Source organism: Schistocerca gregaria, chromosome 4 (genome assembly GCF_023897955.1).
Source record: "Schistocerca gregaria isolate iqSchGreg1 chromosome 4, iqSchGreg1.2, whole genome shotgun sequence".
Lineage (NCBI taxonomy): Eukaryota > Metazoa > Arthropoda > Insecta > Orthoptera > Acrididae > Schistocerca > Schistocerca gregaria.
Window position 1 is genome coordinate 484,708,682 of NC_064923.1, and position 26,536 is coordinate 484,735,217.

Sequence of the window (26,536 nt, forward strand, 5' to 3'; positions counted from 1 at the left end):
CCATTTACCCCCCCCCCCCCCTACCTCAATCCCCATATACTCGTACCATTTCATATCGCTTTGCAAAGTTACACCTAGGTATTTAAACAACACGACTGTGTCAAGCAGGACACTGCTAATGCTATATTCGAACATTACAGGTTTTGTTCCCACTCATTTGCATTAGCTCACATTTTTCTACGTTTAGAGTCATTCATCGCACCAACTAGAAATTTTGTCTAAGCCATCTTGTATCCTCCTACAGTCACTCAATGAAGACACTATCTCATGCACCATAGCATCATCAGCCAACAGCCACAGACTGCGGCTTACCCTGTCCTTCAGATCACTTATGTATTATAGTGAATAGCAACGATCCTAACACGCTATCATGGGGCACTCCTGACGACACCTTTGTCTATGATGAAACTCGCCGTCGAGCACTCCAGACTGGGTTCTGTCACTTAAGAAGTCTTCGAGCCACCCACATATCTGTGAACCTATTCCGTATACTCGTACCTTCCTTAACAGTGTGACGTTGGCCTTCAGGAATGCTTTGTAGGATATCATGTAGGGAAAAGGCGAGCTCATGTCACACGACCGATGCCTGCTTAAACCGTCCTGATTCTTGGACATACGCTTTCCGTTTTCAAGAAAATTTATTATATTCGAACTCAGAACATGTTATAGAATTCTGCAGTAAACCTATGTTAATGATATTGGTCTGTAGTTTTGCGGATACGTTCTTTTACCCTTCTTATTATATTCAGGAGTCATCTGCGCCTCTTTACCAGTCGCCTGGACGAGAGGTCCGCGATAAATGCAAGCTAAGTAAGAGGCCAATGCCGTAGAGTATGTAAAACGGAACTCGGATTCCATCAGGACCTGGCGACTTATTTGAGTTCAACTTGTTCAGTTGTTTCTCTACGCCAGGGATGTTTATCGGGATGTCTTCCTTATGGGAGTCCATGCGCTAGCCAAACGGCAGTATGTTTGTACGATTCTCGTGTATGAAAGATTTCTTGAATCCGAAATTTAAAATTTCGGCTTTCCTTTCGCAATCTTTTACTGCCACGCCAGACTGGTCAGTGAGTGACTGGTCGGAAGCCTTGACCCGCTTACCGGTTTTAGGTAGCACAAGAATTTTCTCGAGTTCTCAGTAAGATCTTTTGCTAAGATATGACAGTGGTAGTAGTTGTATGCTTCGAGCATCGATTTTTTTACAGACGCACCAGTTTCTATTAACTTATGCATGTCGTCGTTTGCACGTTCTCTTTTGAACCTTGATTGCATCAGCCTTTGCTTGCTCAGCATTTTCCGAATTTCGTTGTTAAATCACTGTAGGTATTTTGCGTTCTTAATCCAGTTATTCGACACGTATGTCTTCAGAGTAGGATTTACAATCTGTTTAAACTTTTCCCATAATTCCTCTATGTCTTTCATAACGGAACTAAATAATGTCCATTCATTGCCTAAATGAGATGCTAACAACTGTTTATCTGCTATTTCTAACAGAAAGACTTTCGTAGTCTCCTTTACTGATTTATTAACTTTTGTAGTCATAGTCAGTATGATGATGCCATAATCATTAATCCCCTTTTCTATACTGACGCCGTCAGTAAGGTCCGACCTGTTTGTAGCTAAGATGTCTAAAATATTTCCACTGCGTGTGGGCTGTCGAACTAGCTGATAAAGTCAGATTTCGGAAAAGTGTTCAAAGCTAATTCGCAAAACTGCTTGTCCGTACCCCTGAAATTAATCCATAGAAGCTACAGTCTATACTCGGTAGGTTAAAGTCTTAAAGTCGCCTACAACTAATACTGCATGATCTGGGTATTTTCGCGCTACTGACCATGGATTTCCTATGAATGGCTAACCCTGTAATAGCGGATTGGGATGGCCGGGGAAAACAGATAACTTCGCTGTGACATTCAAACTCGACCTCAGAAGAGACAATATTGCGGACCGGTGGTTTGTGGGAGCGGAACAGCCAACTTGCATCGTCCCAGATGTGTTGTAGCATGATTCTGGCCTAGTGACACGGTCAGTTATCCCATTGGAACTCACGTTTCTATTGATCTACGGTCCAATCTCAATGACCCCCTTCCCACTGCAAACACAATTCACGATGTCGTTGAATCAACGTGAAATTACATGAGCGTCGTCTGGTGTGCACCCTGAATTTCAACAATGTCCTCTGAACAGTGTGCTCCGAAGCAGTTGTGCTTGTATTAGCTTTCTATTCTGCGGTTAGATCTGCCACAGATCGCCGCCTATCCTGTTATGCGATAACGCGTGGACGTCCAACATATTGTCGCCTACTCGTGGTTTCACTGTCCTTCGACCACCTTCCGTAGGCGCTTAGGACAATAGTAAGCGAATAGCCAACCAGCATCGCCGTTTCAGAGATGTTAGTTCCCAGGGCCGGCCGGTGTGGGCGCGCGGTTCTAGGCGCTTCAGTCTGGAACCACGTGATCGCTACGGTCGCAGATTCGAATCCTGCCTCGGGCATGGATGTGTGTGATGTCCTTAGGTTAGTTAGGTTTAATTAGTTCTAAGTTCTAGGCGACTGATGACCTCAGAAGTTAAGTCGTATAGTGCTCAGAGCCATTTGTTAGTTCCCAGGCACCGGGCCATAACTGAAGAATCTGCCATAGGCGACTCAAACAATATCAAAGAATCTCCAAAAGGTTTATCAACAAAAGCAAGAAACACAGTTCATCTACTCCGAAGAATAATAATGCAAACCTGAGAAGTAAAAGTCGCTGGCTGAAGGCCATAGTTTATAAACAAATAACTGGTCACACAAAATGAAAAAGTTAGGTCTCGTGTAGACTCCATTGAAGGAAAGTTCAACTAAATGTTCAGCTCTTCCGCCAATGCGCAGAGTGTAGTTCCACAAAATATTTTAATTCTTCCGTCTAAAGTTACCTTGGAACACTCTGTAGTTAATGTACTAAGAATAATAGGAGGCAAGTTTTATACAATCCACAACCACAAAGGTAGATTCCTCAGCCGCGTATCGGTGACCCCGGGTGTTGTCCACAGCAGCAGCGGCTGGGCGGCGGCGGAGACGGTGGTGTCGGCGTGGGCCTGATGTCCGAACTGAACTCTTGGCTCGGATTCAGCTGCTAATGGATTATTTTGTTTGGGGTGTAGGGTAAAAGAGTATCCTATTTTATTTGTTACTCATATAAGGCACGACTTGGTCTAATTTTTGGGTCCTTACACCTGCTTTGTTGGTGGACGTACTTCACTGAAGTGGTACGTGGCTGCGTAGAGTGGTGGTGGGATGTCTGTTGCCTTAAATGTGAAGTATAGACCATGGCATCCGATACTTGTGCCACCTCTCCGGTTGGAATGTTCTTATTTCTACAACTGCCAAGATGTACCGCATAAGTTGTTAGCTATGTCGAACATTTTTCGTGCTTTGTCTTTGACTTTTTGCTGAAGGTATTTTTCCTGTACTGCGTGGTGAAGTACCGTTGTGCGTGTTCACCAGCGGGCTCCCAGTTCCAACCATAGACAGTCGACGTAGTTAAAGCATGCTTCCTTCTCTGTCACGTAACGTGTGAATAGCAGTTTCTTATGCAAATTGTCTCCAAAGTATTTCACTACTGGGGACCATAGGATAGGCTGAGTGCTGATTGTGAACCCCGTGTTCAGGACTGGCTTCCGTTTCGTGAAAAGTATAGCCACTGTCTTCGTCGAATTGATACTGATTTTGTTCAGGGTCCACTTCGCCATCAGGTCGATTTGACACTGCATTCATGTGATGCGGTGGTCCAAGTTTCTCCCAGTGGTGAGGAAGATTATATCGTAGGCGTAGAGGCTGACTGACACATGGGGTACAGTCGGGATATCATTCATATACATTTTGAACACTGTAGGAGAGATGACGGAACCCTAGAGTATCCTGGCAACCACCATTTTCTTCCCAGAATTTTTTCTCTGCAATTCGAACGTAGAGTTGCCGCTCTTGACGTTACCTGCCAATCGTTTTAACATAACAGTCCGCTATCGGCGTGCCCTGGTGAAGTCTGAGGCTGAGATGGTCTCGCCACACTTTACCGTACAACTTTTCCTGATATAAAAAACATCCCAATTGTCATCTTGCGTTTATTAAAGTTGTCCTGTGTGGCTTCAGCTGTGCGTAGCAGTTGGAGTTCTGCGGACAAGCGGCTGACAAAACTAAGTTGTTCAGGGCGGATATCCTCACGCTGTCCGCCTACTTAGCTGAGCGGTTGCCGGCACGATAGCTCAGCATGTTCGGTCAGAGGGTTAGATGCTCTCTGAGAGGGGAAAAAAAGAGTGAACGGATCAACGATGAACCAAAAGATGCCATCATGGGACGTCCACCCCGAACAAATGCAACGAACCATAACGAACAAAATGAGATAAAAAAAGGTAGTGAGGTGATTACCTATTGTGCATGGGGCTCGGGTTCAATTCTCGGCCGGGTTGGAGATTTTTTCCGCTCGTGGACTGGTTGTGGTGCTGTCCTCATCGTCATTTCATCATCACGAACGCGCAAGTAGCCCAATGTGGCGTCACCAGAAATAAGGCTTCCACCCGGCGACCAAACTACTCCGAATGGGGCCACCCGGCCATCAATCCCACACGATCATTTCATTTTTTTCTTATGTTATGCTGAGTCAGGTCGGTATTACACTACTGGCCATTAAAATTGCTACACCACGAAGATGACGTGCTACAGACGCGAAATGTAATCGATAGGAAAAAGATGCTGTGATATGCAAATGATTAGCTTTTCAGAGCATTCACACAATCTTGGCGTCGGTGGCAACACCTACAACGTGCTGACATGAGGAACGTTTCCAACCGGTTTCTCATACGCAATCAGCAGTTGACCGGCGTTGCCTGGTGAAACGTTGTTGTGATGCCTCGTGGAAAGAGGTGAAATGCGTACCATCACGTTTCCGACTTTAATAATGGTCGGATTGTAGCCTATCGCGATTAGGGTTTATCGTATCTCGACATTGCTGCTCGGTCGAGATTCAATGACTGTTAGCAGAATATGGAATCGATGGGTTCAGGAGGGTAATATGGAACGCCGTGCTGGATCCCAACTGCCTCCTATCACTAGCAGTCGAGATGACAGGCGTCTTATTGGTATGGCTGTAACGGATCGTGCAGCCACGTATCGATCCCTGAGACAACAGACGGGGACGTTTGCAAGACAACAACTATCTGCACGAACAGTTCTATGACGTTTGCAGCAGCATGGGTTATCAGCTCGGAGACCATGGCTGCGGTTACCCTTGACGCTGCATCACAGACAGGAGCGCCTGCGATGGTGTACTCAACGACGAACCTTGGTGCACGAATGGGAAAGCGTCATTTTTCGGATGAATCCAGGTTCTCTGTACAGCATCATGATGGTCGCATGCGTGTTTGGCTACATCGCGGTGAACGCACATTGGAAGCTTGTATTCGTCATCGCCATACTGGTGTATCACACGGTGTGATGGCATAGGGGCTGCCATTGCTTACGCGTCTCGGTCACCTCTTGTTCGCATTGACGGCACTTTGAACTGTGGGCATTACGTTTCAGATGTGTTACGACCCGTGGCTGTACCTTTTATTCGATCCCTGCGAAACCCTATATTTCACGACCGCATGTTGCAGGTCCTGTACGGGCCTCTCTGGATACAGAAAATGTTCGACTGGTGCCCTGGCCAGCGTATTCTCCATATCTCTCACCAATTGAAAACGTGTTGTCAATGGTGGCCGAGCAACTGGCTCGTCACAATACGCCAGTCACTACTCTTGATGAACTGTGGTATCGTGCTGAAGCTGCATAGGCAGCTGCACCTGTACTGTACACATCAACCAACCTCTGTTTGACTCAATGCCCAGTCGTATCAAGGCCGTTATTACGGCCAGAGGTGGTTGTTCTGAGTACTAATTTCTCATGATCTATGCACCCAAATAGTGTGAAAATGTAATCACATGTCAGTTCTAGGATAATATATTTGTCCAATGAATACCCGTTTATCATCTGCATTTCTTCTTGGTGTAGCAATTTTAATGCCCAGTAGTGTAGTTCTCTCGAATATAATTCTTTCAAATACTTTCCCCAAAGTCGATAATTATTGGGCTGCGACTGTTCTTTATTCGACTTTGGAACCGATGTAATGTATACCATTTTCCACATTTTCGACGCCTCTGGGAAGTATTATTGCTGAAAGCAGCCGTTTATGATCTTTGTAATCAGGCCTATAGGTTTTCGAGGAAGTTGTCCGAGATCCTCGTTGGCGTTCTAATCAATTGCTGGGGAGTTGTTAACCGCGCTCCTAGTGATCTGCTTCAATTCATTTGGCGTGTTGAGCAACGGGTGTGTTCGAGTAGGAGCGGCTTGGCATGGTGACGTGGTTTTCAAAACAGAGGAACTGTTCGTTTTTGACTGGTGGTAGCGTAGGGTCGTCATTTGATCTTGATACGTACCTGCATAAAACTATGCTTGCACCAAGGGGTCGAACAGCAGCCTGTGAGGGCTTTGTATGGCTTGTTTCGGTAAGGGCTTATGTTGTAAATTTGTGGGAGTGTGTCATTACTCCTGTGTGAGAAGTAAGAAATCTGACATTTTTTGCTGCCAGACCTCTTGTCGCCATTCCGTCGCATATTTATGGAGCTCTCTGTCAAATCGGTGAAGTACTAGTCAGCCCATTGGATTCTGGAAACTGATCCAGTGTCGTCAGGCTCGGTTCTATTGTGGCTTGATATCTTGAAGTATGGTTGGAAAAGCTTCGAAGTTAATATCCGGTTTGACCACTTGTGTGGTGGGTCCGGCTTTTGTCGTCTTTATTTTGGCGATGAGATTCTGTATTGCGTCGGCGATGGCTGCCTTGGAGAAGACATCCATAGTCGGCCTCAACGTTGTTGGTCAAATAGTGCTGGCTTGGGTCCCAGTCAACAGTCCTCGTCATTCAGGGTGATAAATACTGTGTAAGGATACTCTCTCCACGATGCGATGAAAGGTCATTTATGATCCGTAATTGGATATTGGCATTGACGTTATTCAGAGTATAGATGTCTAGAACAACTGGATGTTGGCGTGTGGACGGCGGAATCCTCTTAGGCCGCTGCCGCACGCGCTCAGAGCTCTGCACGTCGCGGCACCGCGCACTCAACCTGACTGCCGATGGATGGCTGTGCGCCATCCTAAATAATGTCCTGTAGCAGGATATCTTTGCATCCATTTTCCGTCACGTGTGTTGCGGAAACAAATGGGCTTCCGCGACCACTGGCGGCACTGATAAGGGCGCCTAGTGGAAGGCCAGGAAATCTACTTTTCGACAAGCAGGCAGCCTCCCGACGTTGGGACGTATGATGTGTTTTCGGCCCTGCAACTCGTGACATACTATGAGCAATCTGTTCTCTGTAACATACCAGTAAAAATCTGTTCTCTGTAAAAGTCATAAATGTCAGTCAATTTTGCGTCACGTGCTCGGAAGTGGCAGTGATCGTAATATTCTGATCGTCGTGTATTCGAATCATGCTGCAAGAACAATCTAGTTGTCAGCGGTACGTGCCATAGACTGTGTCCTATATTTCATGAAGAAAAACAAACGCCTAAGAAGCTGCAAATTTATAACAAATTGTTCAAATGGCTGTGAACACTATGGGACTTAACTTCTGAGGTCATCACTCCCCTAGAACTTAGAACTACTTAAACCTAACTAACCTAAGGACATCACACACATCGATGCCCGAGGCAGGATTCGAACCTGCGACCGTAGCGGTCGCGCGGTTCCAGACTGTAGCGCCTAGAACCGCTCGGCCACCCTGGCCGGCTGCAAATTTATAAGATAGATCGGACTGACTCTGGACTCGGGTCTCGTTGTACTTGACTTGCAGCACCATGTAAGCATGAGTTTATCATGTGCTCTTATTTTCATAAGATGTGAAGCTTCATGTCCGTCCTTTGTGTGCACCTCCTTTCAGTGGGTGTAAACTTCTCATGCCTCCCTCTGCATCTTCTAGTTGTAAATAACAGTGATAACAGATCGGGAAGAAACTCAATCTCGGAAGTGAATAGGTAGAAATTGCATAAATTGTCCTAGTTGTAACAAATGTAAAATTTACTATTAATTCCCTCTCTAATGGGGAACGTGATGTATGTTAAGATGGGACACCGGTATATTTTTGCTGCTAATGTAAAAAGACGTCTAATGCGCCAATATGGTCCAAGGTGGAAGGTCGAACACAGTTGTTATCTTAGCCTCCAAGTTCATCTTACCTCAATCCTCAGCGTATTTTCTGTCTGTGATGTGCAGCGCCCCAAGGTACACAGTTTAAGAAATGGAGCAATGAAGCGAATCCTACAGTCTTAGTTTTACAAGATGTGGGGGCGTTTGGAATAATTCGTTACTCAGAGCAGAGACGAGTGCTCTGTTGCATCCAAATGCATGGACGAAGCGTGCAACACTTCGTTCAGCGGGAACTAATGTTCAGTAAATTGTAACACATAACGTGCTGAAGAAGTATTATCTCACGTTAATGTTGGTCTTTTATGAAATTTAAGCCTTATTAGACGGGAACTTACCTGAAATGCTAGCGTTTTAAATACATTTTTTTACGAATTACGACAACGTTTCATACTGAGAAGGGGATGAAAGATATAAGAAAAAAAGATAAATTCTACCCACATTCGTGTGCGATTGAATTAGAGGTACTGATATATTACGGAAAGAATGTTGATGTGCTTTCTTGACTATTTGGCTTATTACCCGACTCAGAGTTCGTTAGAGCTTTCACGTGGCATAAGTTCAAGATGATTGACATGCGCTGTGTCAGCGCAATTGCCCAATCCCAGACACTGGGTGCCCGATGCATGGGACTCTCCATCTCCGAGGTCTTGGAGAAACTGGCATTTTTGTGTCAATACGTCAAATTATTACGGTGAGTAGAGTTCCTAGATTTAATGAAAATCTGCGACTCTAGATTAAAATATCGCAGCAACTACATCTTGTGAATAGAATAATGACCTCCATAGCTGAAAAGGTACCAGTAGCGTCCACACTTTTCCTACAGCTTACAGGTGACATCATCAGTTGAAACTAAAACCCTGAAATGGCGTCAGATGAAAATATTTGCATCAAACTGTGAGCCACATGAGATTTATTGTTTATTCATTTATATGTAAGATTATAATAAAAATGTTATTGTACATACAGAGTGGATCACAATTAACAGCAAAAAGCGACCCAATGAAAATACCGCAAAAGACCAAACGATCCAGCAAACACTAGTCCACAAGCGAACCGTTTTCCAGATAACTACAAATCTACTGTTTCGAGCCGCCACTGCCTTCAGTATCAAATATTGTCCTATTTAGTACAAATTCATTCGAAACACACTCATTTTGATTATGCCCCCTTCTAATTTGGTTCAAATCTTACCCACACCCCACAATACCTCACGCAACACTGGGTAATGTGGTATATGCATGATGGGCAATGGGCACATTTTGCTCCCGATCTAAAATGACATCTGACGGGCAGGTTGAGTAGAGCCTGTAATCTGGTTTCCGAGATCACCTGACCTCAACTCTGGATTTCTCTGTCTGGCGTCATTTCAAAAGTAAAGTGCACAGTATTCTCATTGATACTATTCATGAACTGCAAGAGCAAGTTGTACAGTATTCTCAACGTTTACAAGTTGATGTGTATGTGTTTGAAATAATTTGTAACCCACTGTGGAGACAAGTATAGTGTTGCATCAAAATCGGAGGACAATGAATGGAACACCTTTATTGGGTAAGAGTGTACATGGAGGGATCTGGGGGGGGGGGGGGGCAAGGGGGGTGGGGTGAAGGAAGAGGGTAATGGGGTTTGACAGGAATGGCATCCAAGCACCCCTAAAACTAACCACACCAAATCCGTTAATAGCCATTCCACCCTCCACCAATAGGGAACAAAGGCACAAGATAAAGAAGAAGACTGTATGCATCTCTTGTCATATGAATGGCTGAGCTCATCCTCTTTATCCTCTCTGTTATTCCCCATTGCTCCTGTTTCTTTTGTTATACATTCTCCCAGATGTTTAAATTTGTCCATCTTTTACACAGTGCCTTCAGGTGTTGCTCAATCTCCAGTGATACTCAGTGTGTGAGTTTTGATGTAGGCTATCCCCAGTCCTATTCTTCTGGATATCTGCCTTAGCTCCTTGAGTTGTATGGTATATTTGCATCTTATTCCTTCTCACTTTATTATGGCTACATTGTCCGCAAAGGCCAAGCAGTCCATTTGGGTGCTATTGTCCCATTTGTACCCCACATGCATCTTTGATATTCCCATTTTCTCATTTATTGCTATCCACTGACTGATCACTTCATCCAGTGGTATGCTGAACAAAATTGGTGTCTATGCATCTCCCTGTTTGACACCGGTCTTGAACTCAAACTCGTCTGATAGGGCTCCTCTGAGTCTCACACTTGTCTGTCAGAATTTCTGTTATAGTTCTCGTGTAATGCCATTAGTCCTCTCTCAATGGAATGATATGGCTTTATGTTGTCTGCAAAGGTTACTACCATTTTTTTTTTTACTTAAGGTCCTATGTTGTATCTGTTGTTTTCTGATAAACATCTGGTCTACACATCCTCTGCCCTTCATAAATCTCACTTAGTCTCCAACTGCACTTTCTGTCTGTTCTTCTAATCTTTTCAGGAGTATCAACAGCATCTTGTAACCAAACTCTAGTAGTGACATTCCTTTGTAGATGTTTGCATCCATCTTGCCCCCTACCAGTACATAAGAAATGGGACAATATGGATGCAAACAGCTCCAGAGGAATATTGTTGATAAAGGTCAGCTACCAATTGCTGTCAGAAATCCTTCTCAAGAGAGCAGAAGGACAGATGTTAAGTACATTTGGAGAGTGTCAAGTAGGATTTAGGAATGATAGAGCGTGTATAGAACAGACATTCATTCTGAAACAACTGATAGAATATAGGGCATTGAAGAATAAAAAGACTGAAGTAGCCTTCGTGTGCTTCATAAAGGCATATGACTCCACTGACATACACTCTTGGGTGGATTCTGAAGAATAGAGAGCTAGAGGGCACTACACAAGAATTAATGAAATTCTGACAGACAGAAGCAGGGGGGAAAGGCTGAGGAGCACTATCAGAAGAGTTTGAGATTAAGACCGATGACAGTCACTAATTTTGTTTAGTGTAGCACTGGATGAAGCGATCAGGCAGTGAAGAGCAATACTTACTGTCCAGTACAGAAATTTTGTATCCCTCTCAGACTGCCTCCTGAAGCTTGTGCCTTAAATCACAAAATTTCAGCAAAGGTCAACTGCAGCAAACTGTGTGTGCTCCTAACATCAACTGGAATCACATATAAGTTGTTGGAGACACCAAAATTATGTCATTCATCTCTGTACCATTAGAGCCAAATCCAAATAAATAATGTGTAACAAATGGATCCATGTAGTCTTTCTAAGGGTACATGTTTTGTAGGTACATTGGCTTTTCTAGATACAGTTCTCACTGGAAATGTTTCATTTGCTGTCACTTCTGAACTTGACCAACACTGTTGCTTACCTGTATGTTGCCATGAAATATTGTGTTCAGTTGAAGTAAATGGACAAAAAAATTTCTGGTAACTACTGCCACTTCCCTCTCTGCCTTAGAAACCACACCTAATTCAGTTAATTCATTGATAATTTACAAAATATAATTAATTAATTGCTTATGTTCCATAAGTTCAGTAACGAAGGACAGTCTTAAGGGAGGTGGATAGGATTGAGTTGTACATTAATGGAAATAAAAACTACTGATGGTAATATCTATTAAGCATATGAACAATGTATTCTAAATGATGCTGATCTCCTTGCACTGATGACTGTGGAAACTATCTCAGCTCAGATTCTTATTTACTATTTCATATTAATCTTTTACATAATTGTACTGATTTCACAAAGTGATAACATCTGTCTGTATACAGCAAAAGTTAAAAACCCATTTTATATATCAGTATTAGTATTAACCTGAATTTATGTCTCAAATGCAAAGATTCTGATAAGCAACTGAAGCAGGTTGAAGCCAATGAAAGTCAGACAAGTCTTGTGATGATTCAGTGTACCACTTAAGACTCATAAAGCTATGTCTATATAAAAACTCTAACAATGTTTTCAATGTCTATACTTTTTCCCACTAAATTCCACAGCCTAGCTCATTAAGTAACGAACAAAAAATTTTGTTTATAATTATTAACCAGTACAATGTACCATGATCCATTCAGTGCAATTTTTAGTAATAAAATGTGTGATATCCACTTCATTTTTCTTTGACAGAATTCCATGTCAGCGAACAACTGTGTTTGACATGAACGAGTCGTCTTCTAATAGCATGACTGGATCCTGCTCTATGTTCTCTGATGACACATCAGAGTTTGATGGGTGATGGCAGTTGCAGTTTTGGAGGCTGGTGTTATGTGACCACCTAAACTTTTTACTGTCCACGAGGACCATAAGGATCATTTTTACTTTCCTGCAGCAACCTTTATTCACCAAAGTAGTAATCAGTGAAGCCAATTGCCTGCAATTGTTTTATTCACTTCCAGTTCAAATGCTCCTATGTTATGACAGCTCTGTAAAATTTGAAACATTCTGTGTACGAAGGCCTTGGTCTTTAATAGAATGGGTGTGTTATGTATGTCTCCCATGCTCTGCCTACAGTCAGAACAATTTCCCATCCAAAAGTAATCTGGCAAAATCATTTACTGCTATGGATCTGGCACCTCACATAGAACATAGATGCAACAGAAGTAACATAAATAGGAACTACATACAGACAATGTAATAATTTGTACATAACAGCAGTTGCTGGCAGAAGGGATAATGACACCATAACATTCAACTAAAAAGAAACAGTGATCCTGTTGCAGACTTCTAGTGAAAGCTTATGTTAATATGGAAAGTATTACTGATACATAAAACAGTACATTATTCTAAGGAAAATGTGAAAATATTTACATAGCTCAAAACTACTTACTCTCATGCAATAATAAGAATGCTGTCCTTACATGCTACTGAAAATGGAAGTGATATGGAATGATGCACAAATTTTTTCCCCTTCATTATTTCACTTCTTCAAATCTTCAGAGTGATTAGCACAGGCAGCAGCGTGCTCCTGTTGTCCAAGAAACACTGCCTAGCTAAAACATCAACTATTATCTGGTGATGACTTACAATAACAGAAGTTCATAATGCAATTAAAATATGGTAGAGGATTGTCAAAGTATGTGTTACATATTTGTTCAATCATGACCAATTAATCTGTGACAGAATAGTTCTGTAATTTTATAATTACTGTAACTGTTATTTTATACACATAAATCTATGTGAAATACATTGTTTGAAAACGTTAAATATCTTTGTTTCATTTTAAAACAGCTCTGATGGTGATCTTGGTTTTGTTGAAAAATGGATAATCATGAAAATGACTTCACAACTGAAAATTGGTGAATGCAGTATTAATATCTTAAAGAAAAGATAAACCTAGTAAGAGGACAGCAAAATGGAGAGGGGGGGGGGGGGGGGGGAGGACATGGCAGCAGGTGGTTAAGGGTTGAAAGGATAGATACATAGCAAGACATTTCTCTTGTGAAATTAAGAGAATGGAATTTTGTACATTATGAAAAGGAGATGAAAGGACTTGGCAGCAGAAGGTTGGTAGAGACTGGGTGGGGAGAGGTCATAATGACATATCAGGGAGCTGAAACTTGTTTCAAGAGCTAGATATTAATTAGTATCAACTTGTTATGTAAAATCAGTCTTTCAAAAATAAGAGTTAATGGCAAGCATAAATATGTTAATATATCTACAACTAGATACTTGAGTTCAAGGTGGTAGGTGGAGAGCATGTTGCTAAAAATATTAAGAATGACCATTTCATGCTACAAATCATATGAAAGTATTGAAATTTCTTCTAAAATGTCCTATTAAAAAGTATGCTCCTCCAAAATTTGTGACATAATTTAACATAAATCCAGTTTAATAACAAAGCTGTCTCTTCCTCAATAATAGCCGCTTTTAATTATGTAAATAATTTCCTAGTGCTGTTGTACCACACAACTTATAGTTTCTCCTACATTTAGTTATACGATATATGTTAATAAAGTTGACAGAAATTCCTTCATTAAACATAAGATACGTAATTTTCAGTAGAAGCATTAACAAGGACAAACCCAGTGACAGAGAGCTGTATCACTTCAGTATCAGTCTGAAGAAATCCAGTACTTGTAACATGTACTGACTAGTAGCAACTGTGTTGAGTGCCATCTGCTTTGAACTCTCACAAATATTTCATCAGTCACCTCAAAACATACAAGCATGTACCCACCTCTGTGTCAGATACTGGGTACTGTTGTGGGTTAATGTTCTTTCACATCAAAAATTTATACAGTTTCAGTATATGTTTTGAAGCTCATTCCATCTGGAACACAGACTGACAAACAAAAATCCTGCTCATTACAACATTAAGTGTACATTTTATTTTACAATTAAAAATTGTATGGACAGGCCTCTACCATATAAGCATTAAAATAAGGTACATAACAATAATGTATTTGATGATGTTGATGTAATTAAATGGTCAATTAACACAATAATATTACAAGTATTATTTTAATACATTTTCACTTTGAAATACAAGTATTATTTTTTAATGTAATACTACTGTGTTTCTTTCAATTGCAGTAAACAGCAATTTACAACTTACCAAACAACATTTTGTAACTGAGATATGTATGAATTCCCACAAGGTGCATCAGCCAACTCACCACAGTAACAACAGAGAATCTTAATTTCAAATCCATTTCTGGAAACTGATATCCCAATACCTTCAACGTCTTTTTGACAAACTCACAATTGGGACAACCCTGTAGGTGCTCCACTTTACTAGTACAAGATAGCTATTTTTATTCTGTACTTAAATTGCCTGATTATGTCACTTGAATCAAGGTTAGCTTACAGAAAATAATGACACACTTTTTAAAGCTGATTTCTTCATCCCAGCATTATGAAAAGTGTAAGTAAAGATATTTTTTTTGAAGTTATGAAAGAACTGTATTTTATAGCACAGTAAAATTGTTAGGACTTCTCATTTATTCCTAATTAAACTGGGAGGGGGAAGTATCAGTTATGTCTGCAAGAGAATAACTCAGTTGTGCTGTGGCATGTGGAAACTGACAAATTTAGTCACTAATGATTATTTGTATGTGGCATACTTTGATATTTTTCCAGGCACTATACCAGTAGTCTGAAAATTCAGAGTTATCAGTAATCAGTAAAATTCAAAGTAATCAGAATAGGCCCCTAATAATGAAAGTGAATCAGAATTGACACTGCCATCCCATGTTTTCCAAACTGAAGATAGTGACTATAGTAAACTTAAATATTTACACAACATTAATTTATTTCAAAAGAAGTTTGAGTGAGTTTTACACCAGAGAGAACATAGATCATCATAATACTAGAAGCAAACTGTACTTCAGTACGTTACTGCACAGTCTGGCAAAGATGGGAAACTCACACAAAATAAGATTTGCGCACTACCAAAAAGTTATTCAGTACTCTCAGGTGGGTGAAAACATGGCTGAGGAGCACTATAGTCAGAGACTAAGACTGTGTTTTATGTTCTCACAGAGAGAGAAAAAATTAAATGAATTTGACAGATTCTGCAATAGGTAAGTTTTCTAAAAAGAAGCAAATTCTTCAGTTTGTTTATTATGAGTAGTATTAGATACGTTGATGTAACGATTGCTTCCTGTGACAATGTTCTCCAAAACTGGATTATGTCTTTAATTTTATGGTTTAGGTACAGGTTCTGTACCACCAAATAAAAATAGCATATAATCTTAATTGATCCAAACATAGTTTCCAAACTCCATATTACTTACTTCTAATGCTAAATTTCAATAACAGCTCTATCATCAGCTAGCCTACATCATTTGGTTCTTCACATTTTTATCTGAATAAATGTGTTGGATAGAACATAAATCTGTTTTATAAAAAAAACAGTACCTGTTCCTTATTTACTAACTATAAAGTTGATTTCAACATTTTATGTATTAAACCCCTGTCTAGTAAGTTTTTGTACGGGCACCCATAAAAGGATTGATCACTATCAATAAAACCATTGTGACACTGCAAAGAGGTTTGATTAGTAAACAGGTGTCATTAGTACAAGGTTCATGATCAAGAATGTTGTTTTATAACTTCTCCTCCATCTTGTCTGTATATGCACTTGATTCCATATCTCTTGAGTTCTCATATCTTGATATCCTAATATGCTGAAAACTGACTTTAAAAAGGGTAGTGCCAATTGGTACACACCACACAATTAATAAAATTTTGTGAATCCTTACCAGTTTATTTGCCCTTTGAAGATTCTAATAGCCAGTTCCAGCCATACAGTAAACAGTTTCTGCAGGTAAACACAATCAAAAATCTCCCTTTATACTCTTGTTCAGAATATAACAACTCTGGTATAATGCACTTTAAGTAAAATATCACAGGTCAGTATGTCCTAACAAATACAGTGCACATATTATTGTCCTGCAGACAATCAACATCATAATTAAAATGTCCAATAAGTAAGATTTATGACACACTTACACTTAAATGTTGTTTGTTTACTATTGTGCCCAAGACTTGGAGTTATGTAGAAGTTGGTCACAAACTTTTACAGGTCATTGAAACAAATATGTAAGTGATAGCCATCCAAGCCCGTAGTTTAATGGATCTGCTAACATGATGACTACGCTCTGAAGGCGTTTTTGACATAGACAATTTTAGGGTGGGTTGAGACATTTAAAGACTGCTGTACAGATATTTGTTAATCTTGGCAACTACATAATTCTTTGATAATCAACTCTGCCAGATTTCACTGTTTTGCATGAACTATGAATTTTGACAGTTGTTTCGTTTACAGGAAATGTTGATGGTAAGTAAAGTATGAAAGTAGGCACAACCATCTTATGCTTCTATTTTAGAAGTACCTTACTATGAGTATGGATCCATTCTGAAAATTTTTTCACATTATAGAACAGAATAATAGAAATGTAATTAATAATACTGGTATTATGTGTTGTAATACACAAGCAAAAAAACTTTTCTGATGAAGGTAGCATGCATCCTGCAGATTTTATGCAGCACTTGGAAGATAATTTTGTGCTAAACATGACTGACTGCATAAAATTTTGTTTCTTAAAAATGTTTTAGAGGGTCACGGGCAAACCAAAATTTTTGTACTGACATGTCACTTGAAGCTTTTGAAAAGAATTATTAGAGACATTTTGGTCAGAAATAAAGGAGGCATGTATCAAAACTGAATGTTGGAATGGACCAAGGTGCAGGGAGAGGAGATATAGTATGAAACAATTTTGCAGGAAACATATATACAAATTAACACACATTAGTAAACCTCCTGAAAAACTCACAATGATTGATGCTTTAACATCTTGTTAAAAAGAATTAGTTAGTGAGAAGACAAACACATGGGTTAACACAAGGGATTAAAAAATCAACAACCACCCTTAGAAACATAAGCAACATGCTCAAATAAATACAACAATAAAACCATACTATAGGAAATATAGAATGGTCTATAGGAAAGTTTTACAGGCAGCAAAAAGGCTAAGCAATGATTCATACATTAATAACAGAAGCAATAAATCAAAATTGGTTTGGAACGTTATAAACAATAGCATAGGAAAATGTAAAACAAAGACCCATAATTTCAAAATTAAAAGTGTGGGTAAAGTGATAAAAGATGCTCAACAGCTAGCCAATATATTCAATGAACATTATGTGAACATAGCACTGAACCTAATTAAAAGTCTGTGCAATTCAAACAACAAAAACATTAAAGTACCAACTTGTGAAAAGAGAATGTTTCTGTACCCAGTAACAGAATGCTATTAATAAGCTAAAAAATAAAATATGTTGCGGTACTGATGGAATTCCAGACAAGGTAATCAAACATAGTTCTACTAGTATAGGTACTCATCTAACTGACACAAAACTAAAACTCTCCATAATAAAGCCACTTCACAAGAAGGATAGTACAGCTGACATAAATAATTATAGGCCAGTGTCTTTGTTGTCAGGGCTTTCTAAAGTAATTGAAACAGTAATGTATGAAAGGCTAGCTGACTTCCTGAATAAAAATAAAATACTGACTAATGCTCAAAATGTGTTTACAGAGAACAGAGCCACAGAAATGGCAGACTTCCAATTCATGAAAATGGTTCTAAATGCCTTGGACAAGAACGAATTAAGCTGTGGAATAATGTTAGATTTATGTAAAGCATTTGATTTAATTAGCCATGACTTATTGCTTATGAAACTAGAATGTTATGGGGTCCATGGACTTGCCTTCGAATGGTTCAAGTCTTATCACTCTGACAGACAAAACACACACACACACACACACACACACACACACACACACACACACACACACACACAAAACAATATTAAACATGAAGTAAAATTGAATTCAGTAGATTTTTATGAATGGACAGAAAACAGTACTTTATGAAAACAGGTAACTGAATATGTAATGACTCTGGAATTAATCAGTTTATGGAGGAATCAAGTAAGTCAGAAGCAGACACTGCGTAATGTGAAAGTGACTGTCACAAGTCTGGATATGAAAAAGATGCTATGTTTAAGAGTGGGTTTGTAGTGATGTTTGTGTTAGTTAATGTGAAGATGATGATGTTCTTGTGGGGAAAAACGGGAAGAGAAGATTTTCTATGTTTTAAGGAAGAAGTTGAGGTGTAGGATGATAAGGAGGAGAATGATGTTCATGATAGTGTTGTAGGAGTACCTGAAGACATAGTTGAGAAAATGAGTAATTTTAGTGATAGTGTTAAGGCTACTGAGTTCCTGACTTTAATTTCTAGTAAAAAATTATGTCCTAATGGTGAAGATATTTCAGTTAACAGTTGTGAGAGTAATGATAAATTTTTGGCCAAAATGACTAGTGATGAAGTGTTCTTTTCTAACTCTTGGTTAAATTGTGAGGCAGTTTATAATGACAAATATCTTAGAAAAATATCAATCAATGTATGTTCAACTTTGTGTCCAAAATGGTGGCACAAAATTAGGTATGATACATGTGAACAACTAAAAGGTAAGTACATGAGTGAAGATCAGTGTCAGTCAAGCAACATTCTAACTGTGGACAATACTAGTAATGATTTTTCTGTTAGTGTGATGAAACGTTGTAATCCGAATAAGATCAGTGCAAGTTAGATACAAACCATAGGTGACAGTTTCAAAGAAATTGAAGATGGTTTGTTATATGAAAATGATTATGATGAAATCAGTAGTTACTTCATTAAAGTAAAGATAGAATCATGGGAAGGCAGGTGCCTTATTAACACAGGGAACCAGGTGTCAGGAGTTTATGAGGCCTTAAGAAAGAAAATAAAGGGAGGAAGTGATTCAATTGAATTACCTGTGATTGGGGTTAAAATCAGAAGTGCTACTGGAGATATAGTAAAACAGTGAAGAATCAGGCTCTGATTACTTTTAGTATTAAAGAAGTACAGTTTACTCAAGGATATCTTATAATTGCAGAACTTTCAGAGCATTTTATATTGGACATAAATTGGATAGGAGAAGTCTGTGTAGGTTTTGATTGGGAAGGAGAGAAGCTTTGTATTCCAAGTCTAGATGAAATCAATTTTCTCAAGTTAGATTTCAACAATAATAGTAAAGTTAATAGTATTAAGTTCATGAAAGGAAGAGGAGAGGAGGTATGAACTGTGAAACTCTTGCTATAGACACAAATAAAGCAGAGTTTGAAGAACTTGTTAACACTATAGTAGGAGAGGCTCATAGGTTCATTGACCATCTTTACTTTGGGACTATTGTGATGTCTTAAGTAATGTGCCAGGGGGAGTATAAAGTTTCCATGGTACTTTACAGCTGAAGCCTCATGATACAAAACCTTATAGCATACCAGCTGCAAAAAGATGAGCAGTAAAGAGAAAATTACACAAAATGGAAGTATGTGACATTATTGAAAGAGGTTGGTTGGTTGTTTGGGGAAGGAGACCAGACAGCATGGTCATCGGTCTCATCAGTGTACGGAAGTATGGGGAAGGAAGTCGGCTGTGCCCTTTCAGAGGAACCATCCTGGCATTTGCCTGCAGTGATTTAGGGAAATCACGGAAAACCTAAATCAGGATGGCCGGACGTGGGATTGAACCATCGTCCTCCCGAATGAGAGTATTGAAAGAGGTACTAGTCCCTATAATAACCTATTGGTTGTAGTTATGAGGAGAGAGGGCAGTGTGAGAATGGCATTGGATTCCAGACAGTTAAACAAATTGTACAGAGAAACCACCTGGGAAACACTGATGAGCTTTTATGCAAATTTAAGGATCTACAAGTTATGTCATGCCTCGATCTGACCTCAGGAATTCACCAGGTACCTTAACCAAAAGATTCTTTAAAGTAAACTGCAATGATTAATACTATGTTGTACCTTTTGGTTTGAATTCATCTGTTGCTGAATTTCATTAGAGCTTTGGGCCATGCATTTGGTAGAGAACTTGTGCCCCAACTGACAATATGTGGTTGGTTTATTTGGGGGAGGGCACCACAGCTAGGTCATCAGTGCCACTGGATAAGAGAAAGATGGAGAAGGAAGTTGACAGTATCCTTTCAAAGGAACCATCTCGGCATTTTCCTGAAGCAAGATAGGGAAATCGTGGAAAACCTAAATCAGGATGGCTGGATGCAGATTTGAACCACTATTCTCCTGAATTAGAGTCCAGTGTGCTAACCACTACACCACCTTACTCCCTGACAATCTATGTATTTGACATTTTGGTAACTGGACAACATTGGAATGAACCCTTACAAATTTTGAACCAAGTATGTAATAAACTTAGAGAAGGAGGAGTGCTCCCCCCCCCCCCCCCCCACCTCATTAACCATGGACCTTGCCATTGGTGGGGAGGCTTGCGTGCCTCAACGATACAGACAGCCATACCATAGGTGCAACCACAACGGAGGGGTATCTGTTGAGAGGCCAGACAAACATACGGTTCCTAAAGAGGGGCAGCAGCCTTTTCAGTAGTTGCAGTAGCAACAGTTTTGATGATTGACTGTTCTGGCCTTGTAAACTAACCAGATTGGCCTTGCTGTGTTGGTAGTGCAAACGGATGGAAGCAAGGAGAAACTACAGCCATAATTTTTCCCGAGGGCATGTAGCTTTACTTTATGGTTAAATGATGATGGCATCCTCATGGGTAAAATATTCTGGAGGTAAAATAGTCCCCTATTAGGATCTCCAAGCAGGGACTACTCCGGAAGACATTGTTATCAGGTGAAAGAAAAGTGGCGTTCTACAGGTCAGAGCGTGGAATGTCAGATCTCTCAATAGGGAAAGAAAGAATAGAAAATTTAAAAATGGAAATGGATAGGTTAAAGTTAGATATAGTGGGAATTAGTGTAGTTCAGTGGTAGGAGGAACAAGACTTTTGGTCAGGTGAATACAGGGTTATAAATACAAAATCAAATAGGGGTAAAGCTGAAATAGGTTTAGTAATGAATTAAAAAAATAGGACTGTGGGTAACCTACTACAAACAGCATAGTGAATGCATTAGTGTGGCCAAGATAGATATGAAGCCCACGCCTACCACAGTAGTACAAGTTTATATGCCGACTAGCTCCGCAGCTGATGAAGAGATTGCTGAAATGCATGATGGGATAAATGAAATTATTCAGATAGTGAAGGGAGATGATGAAAATTTAATAGTCAAATGTGACTGGAATTCAATTATAGGAAAAGAAGAGAAGGAAACATAGTAGGTGAATATGGAATGGGGATAAGGAATGAAAGAGGAAGCTTCCTGATATAATTTTGCACAGAGCATGACTTAATCGTAGCTAACACTTGGTTCAAGAATCAAAAAGAAGGTTGCATGCATGGAAGAAGCCTGGAGATACTTAAAGGTTTCAGATAGATTATATAATTATAAGTTAATTCAGATAGATTATATAATGGTAAGAGAGAGATTTAGGAAACAGGTTTTAAATTGCAAGACATTTCCAGTGGCAGATGTGGACTCTGACCACAAATGGCTATGAACTGTAGATTAAAACTGAAGAAACTGCAAAAAGGTGGGAATTTAAGGAGATGGGACCCGTATAAACTGACAGAACCAGAGGTTGTAGGGAGTTTCAGGGAGAGCATTAGGGAACGATTGACAAAAATGGGGGAAGGAAATACAGTAGAAGAAGAAAGGGTAGCTTTGAGAGATGAAATACTGGAGGCAACAGAGAACCAAGTAGGTAAAAAGACAAGGGCTAATGAAAATCCTTGGGTAACAGAAGAGATACTGAATTTAATTGATGAAAGAAGAAAATACAAACGTCTCAAAAATGAGATCAACAGAAAGTGCAAAATGACTAAGCAAGGACGGCTGGAGCTTAAATGTAGGAATGTAGAGGCGTATATCACTAGGGGTAAGATAAATACTGTCTAAAAGAAAATTAAGGAGACCTTTGGAGAAAAGAGAACCACTTGCATGAATATCAGGAGCTCAGATGTAAACCCAGTTTTAAGCAAAGAAGGGAAAGCAGAAAGGTGGAAGGAGTATCTAGAAGGTCTATACAAGGGCGGTGTTGTTGAGGACAATATTATGGAAATGGAAGAGGATGTAAATGAAGATAAAATGAGGGATACGATACTGTGTGAAGAGTTTGACAGAGCGTTGAATGACCTATGTCGAAACAAGGCCCCGGGAGTAGACAACATTCCATTAGAACTACTGATACCCCTGAGAGAGCCAATCCTGACAAAATACTACCATCTGGTGAGCACAATGTATGAGACAGGCGAAATACCCTTCCCTGCCAGGAAGTTTCATATCAGCGCACACTCCGCTGCAGAGTGAAAATCTCATTCTGGAAACATCCCCCAGGCTGTGGCTAAGCCATGTCTCCACTATATCCTTTCTTTCAGGAGTGCTAGTTCTGCAAGTTTCGCAGGAGAGCTTCTGTAAAGTTTGGAAGATAGGAGACGAGGTACTGGCAGAAGTAAAGCTGTGAGTACCGGACGTGAGTCGTGCTTCGGTAGCTCAGTTGGTAGAGCACTTGCCCGCGAAAGGCAAAGGTCCCGAGTTCGAGTCTCCCACACAGGGCACACAGTTTTAATCTGCCAGGAAGTTTTATATCAGCGCACACTCCGCTGCAGAGTGAAAATCTCATTTTATGTACTTGTATATTAAAAACAAACTGCCACCCATTCCATATCAAATGGTCCCTTCCCTACAGCCTAGGCCTTCGTGGCAAACGAATCTGCTCCAGTCCTGAATCCCTGAACCATTACACCAACAACCTGAAAACAGCTTTCGCATCCCGCAACTACCCTCCTGACCTGGTAAAGAAGCAAGTAACCAGAGCCACTTCCTCATCCCCTCAAACCCAGAACCTCTCACAGAAGAACCCCAAAAGTGCCCCACTTGTGACAGGATACTTCCTGGGACTGGATCAGACTCTGAATATGGCCTCCAGCAGGGATATGACTTCCTAAAATCCTGCCCCGAAATGAGATCCATCCTTCATGAAATCCTCCCCACTCCACCAAGAGTGTCTTTCCGCCATCCACCTAACCTTCGTGACCTCTTGGTTCATCCCTATGAAATCCCCAAACCACCTTCCCTACCTTCTGACTCCTACCCTTGTAACCACCCCCAGTGTAAAACCTGTCCTATGCACCCTCCCACCACCACCTACTCCAGTCCTGTAACCCGGAAGGTGTACAAGATCAAAGTCAGAGCCACGTGTGAAAGCTCCCATGTGACAACAAACTGTCCATTCGCATGAATGGACACAGGCAGACAGTGTTTGTTGGTAATGAGGATCACCCTGTGGCTAAACATACCTTGGTGCACGGCCAGGACATCTTGGCACAGTGTTACACTGTCAGGGTTATCTGGATACTTCCCACCAACACTAACCTATCCGAACTCCGGAGATGGGAACTTGCCCTTCAATATATCCTCTCTTCTCGTTATCCACCAGGCCTCAATCTCTGCAAATTTCAAGTTGCCACCACTCATACCTCACCTGTCATTCAACATCATCTTTGCCTCTGCACTTCCGCCTCGACTGACATCTCTGCCCAAACTCTTTGCCTTTAAATATGTCTGCTTGTGTCTGTACATGTATGGATGGATATGTGTGTGTGTGTGTGTGTGTGTGTGTGTGTGTGTGTGTGTGTGTGTGTGTGTGTGTGGGTGTGGGCGCGCGCGAGTATATACCTATCCTTTTCTTCCCCTAAGGTAAGTCTTTCCGCTCCCGGGATTGGAATGACTCCTTACCCTCTCCCTTAAAACCCACATCCTTTCATCTTTCCCTCTGCTTCCCTCTTTCCTGAAGAAGCAACTGTTGGTTGCGAAAACTAGAAATTTTGTGTGTGTCTTTGTGTGTTATTTTATTGTGCCTGTCTCTCGGCGCTTTCCCACTTGGTAAGTCTTGGAATCTTTGTTTTTAATATATTTTTCCCATGTGGAAGTTTCTTTCTATCTTATTAAACTATGTACTTGTATACACATCTACCCATTTGAACAGGTTTTCACTATTTAGTATTAACATTCCTATGTCATAGGCTATTTTTAGCTATACATATTTCTTTTTTCATGTGTGCTGGTAAATAATGATGAATAAAATTTTGAATACCTGAGAAATTCTCAGAGCCATGTAACTAGACATTAAGTTTGTCTTGACCACTACTCTTTAGATGGGCTGTTAATGAAAAGCTGTTTATTTAACAGTTATTTTACTGTGGTGTTTTAATATTTTGATTATAATGTTTTCTCTTATTTAACTAATGACCAATTGAATTGAGTTTTTTTAAAAGACATATCTCATGCTGAGTAAATTTTTCAGGACACAAAAAAAAAAGTAAAGAAAAAAGGTGTCACCTCCAAACTACAAAATATAGATGGTTTTTGTTGGTTTTATGTGATTAGTGCACTAATATCTGAGTTTATGGAAGAAGGATTTTCACCTTAAGTAATTATGCTATGTGTAATTGAAGCATAAACTTCACTGATTTATACCCTTTTTTTAAAAAATACATCCTAAATTAAAAAACTCATGTCAGAATTAAGCAAACATTGCTTTGCTGTTTTTAATTTTGTTTAATTATTTTTCAAAGGTATACAAAAAACTATTAAGAGCAATGGTTTATGATACAGGTCACAATAATTACTAAAAAATATAACACCAGTACTGTCATCAACTAAATTACATAAAATGCATTCTTCTTATTCTGTGGCATTTTCAGGTTCAGTTGGTTAAGAAAATAGTTCTGTGTAGAAATAATTGTGCTCTTGAGGAAGGTAGGGTTCGATTTTCTTCAGGTCTTGAATCTTTGCTCTTTTGATGGGAACTTTCCCAGAAGAGTATGGTGGTGATGATAGCGGAGCAGGTGTGATTGAACTGAGGGCGATGAAGAAAGTGTGGCAGACCAGACAATTTATTGTTGAATACCCCTTAATGTAACCCTTTCTTTCATGGGAATAGACAAAGTAACAAAGAGTACTAATTGAAATCTTAATTCTTACATTTCCGGGTTTGCTTTTAGTCTCTTCAGAGATGGCATACCTTTTGTAGTGCAATGGCCATCAGCTTTTGAAGTCCAGAATTTCTATATCTATATCTACATCTACATGGTTACTCTGCAATTCACACTTAAGAGCCTGGCAGAGGGTTCATCAAACCATTTTCATACTACTTCTCTACCATTCCATTCTTGAATGGCGTGTGGGAAACAGGAACACCCAAATTTTTCCGTTTGAGCTCTAATTTCTCTTATTTTATTTTGATCATTATTTCTCCCTACATAGATGGGTGTCAACAAAATATTTTCACATTCAGAAGAGAAAGTTGGTGATTGAAATTTCATAAATAGATCTCGCAGCAAAGAAAACCACCTTTCTTTCAGTGACTGCCACCCCAACTTGCATATCATATCACTGACACTCTCACCCCTATTGCGCAATAACACAAAATGGGCTGCCCTTCTTTGTACTTTCTTGGTGTCCTCCATCAATCCTACCTGGTAAGGATCTCACACCATGCAGCAATATTCCAGCAGAGAATAGGCAAGTGTAATGTAGGCTGTCTCTTTAGTGGGTTTGGCGCATCTTCTAAGTATTCTGCCAACAAAGCACAGTCTTTGTTTTGCCTTCCCCACACCATTATCTATGTGGTCTTTCCAATTTAAGTCGCTCATAATTGTAATTCCTGGGTATTACGTCGAATTGACAGCTCTTTGATTTGTGCAATTTATCGTATACCCAAAATTTATCAAATTTCTTTTAGTACCCATGTGGATGACCTCATACTTTTCTTTGTTTAGCGCCAATTGCCACTTTTTGCACCATACAGAAATTCTCTCTAGATCATTTTGTAATTGGAATTGATCATCTGATGATTTTACTAGAAGATAAATTACAGCATCATCTGCAAATAATCTAAGGGGGC

At 40.0% G+C, this 26,536-nt stretch overlaps 1 protein-coding gene across 1 annotated transcript in view; it reads left to right on the forward strand.

The window, feature by feature from the left end:
- Positions 1-14,686, forward strand: part of LOC126267532 (uncharacterized) — a 306,885-nt gene extending 292,199 nt beyond the window's left edge. The window contains exon 6 of the mRNA XM_049972833.1: positions 12,307-14,686. The gene's annotated coding sequence lies outside the window, so the exon portion shown is untranslated. The remainder of the gene's footprint in view (positions 1-12,306) is intronic.
- The last annotated feature ends 11,850 nt before the right edge of the window (positions 14,687-26,536 follow it).